This window comes from Berghia stephanieae, chromosome 1 (assembly GCF_034508935.2).
Source record: "Berghia stephanieae isolate SIO BIC M18660-M18661 chromosome 1, UCSD_Bste_1.3, whole genome shotgun sequence".
NCBI lineage: Eukaryota > Metazoa > Mollusca > Gastropoda > Nudibranchia > Aeolidiidae > Berghia > Berghia stephanieae.
In genome coordinates this window covers 69620171-69624809 of record NC_088360.1, presented here as the reverse complement: position 1 = coordinate 69624809, position 4639 = coordinate 69620171, and the positions used below count along the sequence as shown (strand labels likewise).

General features: G+C 40.2%; 1 protein-coding gene across 2 annotated transcripts in view; it reads left to right on the top strand.

The window, feature by feature from the left end:
- The first annotated feature begins 2936 nt into the window (after positions 1-2936).
- Positions 2937-4639, top strand: part of LOC144980535 (uncharacterized) — an 84342-nt gene continuing 82639 nt past the window's right edge. For both annotated transcript variants that reach the window (XM_078928204.1, XM_078928196.1), the window contains exon 1: positions 2937-3074. The gene's annotated coding sequence lies outside the window, so the exon portion shown is untranslated. The remainder of the gene's footprint in view (positions 3075-4639) is intronic.

Here is a 4639-nt window from a genome sequence, read left to right as displayed (position 1 = left end):
TCAGGAGTACCACAGGGAACGGTGCTAGGACCCATACTATTTCTCTGTTTCATCAATGACCTACCTCTACAAGTAAAATCTCAGATTAGGTTGTTCGCCGATGACTGTCTAATATACCGACCAATAAAATCTGCAAATGATCAAAAATTGCTACAAGAGGACTTGAATAGCCTCGAACAGTGGGCTAATGATTGGGGAATGAAATTTAACGCAAACAAATGCTACATCCTCAGCACAGTTAAAAAGTACAATGAGACTTACAAGTTAAACAACACCGTCCTGAAACAAGTCGACGATAACCCATACCTTGGCATCACCTTCTCAAAGGACTTGAAATGGGGGAAACGCATTAACAAAATAACCCAAAAGGCAAGCTGCACCCTCGCGTTTCTCCGCCGAAATCTTAGCCACGCCCCAACGTCATGCAAACAAAACGCATACATCGCACTTGTGAGTTCACAATTGGAATACGGAGCAGTTGCCTGGGACCCCTACCTGAAAGAGGATATTAAAAAACTTGAGAGAGTCCAGAGACAAGGCGCCCGGTTCATAACTGGGAACTATAAGAGCAGAACCCCAGGATGCATGACAAAAATGTTAGAAGAAAGAAATCTCATCAGCCTCCAACAAAGAAGAAAAGAAACCCGTCTATCATTCATGTTCAAGATAATAACAGATCAAATTATACCATCAATAAAGGCAGACTCCTTTTTCACGCCACGACCAAACAAAAGAAAGATCCGAGCACTCACTTTCGCCAACCACATAACCGAAAACCCCATTGACAGATACGCCACAAACAATTCGAACTGCTTCAAAATCCCACAGACAAGAACACAAAACTACAGAAATTCTTTCTTCATTAGAACTATCTCGGAGTGGAATGGGCTGGATGAACTGGTCATCATGGCACCACAGCTGAACGATTTCAAGGCCCGACTGACATGGGCCCGTGCCAAATGAGGACGCCGCTGAAATACAACCAGACCATTGGTTTCTTCAGCGCCAACCATACAGATACAGATACAGATATATACGCACGAATCTTTTCCTTTTAATTAAAGTTTTTTTGTCTTTTTTTTTTTACGCGACCGGTGATTTCGGACACTGTGATAATGACAGTTAAGAACGTGTGTATCTGCACGTGTGTATATAATATGATACACTCGTAGACACAACAACTCACAGACTTTATCGCTGCTTCGCATAACCGACACATCTCTGCGTATTCTTATCACTCCGCTTCGTTCTAATTTCAAAGCCACGGGCCATGATTTTGATAATGGTTGGCTAATGGCTACGACGGTAAATGAATGCTGTGATACAGCACAGTCCCCAACACACACACACACACACACACACACACACACACACACACCGACCCCTTGTAACATGTCATACTATGTAATTATCTACCTCAACATTAACAATAAAGTAAATAAATAATGACGTTCCCTTGATTCATCCTCAAGCGGAGATTTGTCTTAGGGTCTATTTCAAGGAAAGACTGGAATAACCCAAGTGTCAGCCGCAGCTCATCACCCAACTGAGCAAGGGAAAGGTGGCTTGCTTTGGGCCACATAACTCGGTAAATGGTTGAACTAGGTATCTTTCGGGTACGAAGCAAATACTACCACCGAGTTACAGAGCCCCTCCTCTCCCTCCATCGAGTCGTTTTTGCAAGGCATGGTTTCCTCAAACCTTTTTACATGTACCGAGGAGTTCGAGGAAACCGTGCTGGAGTGTAGGTATGTGTATACGGATCTAAATAACTCGGATTTAAGGGATAAAAAAAAAATACGTATCAAAGGTCTAACAGTTTCTTGTATAAGTAGTTCCACACACCTGGAGCAGAAAAGGCAAAAGACCGTTCAGAGAATGTTTTCTTTCAAATGATACTGAGAAGACCTGAGTGAGCGACTTGGAATGTGGACAGTAAGGAGTGATTTTAAATAATGTGGATCAGTGTTGTGAAGACATTTAAAGGCAAGGCATGCTAGTTTATTATCAACTCTCCTCTTCATAGGCAGCCAATGAAGCTATTCCAAAACGGGAGTTATATGCTCATTCTTTTTTTTTTGTCTGGGTGACAATTCGTGCTGTCCTGTTTTGTAACAACTGCAGTCTAATGATCACGTTCTTTGGGAAGCCCATAGAGAAGAGAGTTGCAATAGCCTGCTAGCAAAAAGTGAATTAATGAGCATCTTAGAAATTTCTTCATCTAAAAGATTGCGGATATTACTGATAGACCTTAACATAAATTATAGATTTTAACAGATTATTGCTATATAATATTGCAGATTAACAGACCTGCCTAGTACAAAGAGAATTTCGTAGTAATACGAATTTTTGGCTCCAGCTACAGAACTGCATTCGCCTCATTGACTCAATAAATCTAGTTGAGAAGGAAAGTTTAATTCCTCAGGACCTGTATTCAGGACAACCGTTTTTGGATAATGCTGTGAGCAAATTGTTTATATGTAAAGTTAATTTTTCTATTTCCCCCCTGGAAACTACGAATTTTTGAAATTTTAATTAGGCAGCTCTGATATTAATTACGTGTCACACTTAAAAATACCGACTATAGTGTGAAAACCAATGAAATTTTACATAAATTTCAGCAAGATTAACAAACCTACATTTTTATACCTGTATCAAAGTTATAAAAGAGAGCAAAAATAATCGATAGCTCAAAATAAGTGAAAACTTAAAATTGCTTGGTTCGTCAAGGCGCCAAATGCTACGTGCATTTCATTGCGCACTGTACACATCTATATTGGGGTAAAACATGACGTAATGTGGAAAACCATTTTGGCAGCGGTGATGACGTTACATCCCTTGTTGTCGTATCTGCACTCTCTTTGATCTGTGACTGAACCCGAACGTGACCTGAAACACCTGCCTCTTGTCCTCACCTTTTGCTTTCTTGGCTGTGACGGAAATGACACACTGGCGTTGCTATTTTTAGAACAAGAAGTTTACAAACTTCGCTTGAAGCAGAGAACTCAACTGCTGTACCTACCTGTGTTAGTTTTGTTTCTAATTTTCGATGTCTTGGATTATCAAATTTGAAGGTATTGGTAAACTCAATTAAAATGTTTATTTAACAATTCATGCTTTGTATCTATCACACAAAAACAAGGACACGTTCTCATGTAGATTGAGACAGAGACATTCATTCTTTCATTCATTTAAGTTTGTTTAATTTACAGTCAGTCAGCAAACCGGCACTTTTGTCATTCTTGGCAGGTGTTTTTCAAAATTTGTTTTGTTTGGAGGTTTTCCCATCTCAGATTCTCTCTCTCTCTCTCTCTCTCTCTCTCTCTCTCTCTCTCTCTCTCTCTCTCTCTCTTGGTTAAGAATACCGGTCTCAATTTTCATATCTTGGGTCATCAGCGATGTGAACTTATTTGCAGGTCTGATAACTGAATTCCTTTTTGGTGCTCATTGTGATATTGTAATGGAAAGCTCAAAAAATGACACAAAATATTGTCCATTACAACAATGTTAAACTAGGCCCATAATTGCTTTCGGATGTCATATCTGCACATATGTATACCAGTCGGTCATCAGGGTCCCCACAAGCTCGGGAAATAGGGAAAAGTCGGGATTTGATTATTTTCTTCCCGGGTCGGGAAAAGGGTCAGGAAGACACTCATTTGGGCTTGGATTTCGGTATATGGGTCTGGAAATGGTCGGGGATTTGTTAGGTCAACTTCACTATTACCACTATCGCATCGTCATCATCATTTGCAGCCACCACCACCATTCATCATCATCATCATCATCATCATCATCATCATCATCATCATCATCATCATCATCATCATCATCATACGTTCCACCAATATCACATCATCATCACTACCGCCACCATTATAACAACAACCACCACCACCACATACCACCACCACTTCAACCATTACCACATTGTCAGCATCACTACTACTACCACAACCACTACAACCACCAAGAAAAGATTATCACCACCAACACCATAATCACAACCCCCTCAACCACATCATCATCATCATCATCATCATCATCACCATCACTACCACCACTACTACAACCATTACCACCACATCATAAACTTTACCACCACTTATTTTTATTACAACCTCCTCAACTACAACCTCATCACCACCACTACAACTACAACAACATCCTCCTGCACATCATCATCATCATTGCCACCACAACTACAACATCCTCAACCACATCATTATCATCTCTACTACCACTAAATACAACAACCCCCACCACCACAACTACCAGCTCCTCAAGCGTATAATCGTCACATGCCATTTATGGATCTGTAAAAAGCTAGATGTTTCAAACTCAAATTAAAGTTTTTGATAAATACATAACGAAGTGCTTATTCGTACTGCGATTATTATCTCTCCCAGCCAGGTGGCGGGTGTCGTGTCAATTGGACCCTGAGTTTGCACTGACCTTGTGACTTTTTATTCTCTGTTTTTATCTGGCACTTCTTCATACCCTATTTTTCCCATCATTATACAAGTAATAGTAATTCAAAATCTGTATGGTTTAAAAATAGTAAGGTGTTTTTAGGAAGGGATGTGCGGTGAGGATGTTAGTAATGGTCAACTCTTCTTTAGAGTCCACGAAGAGTTAG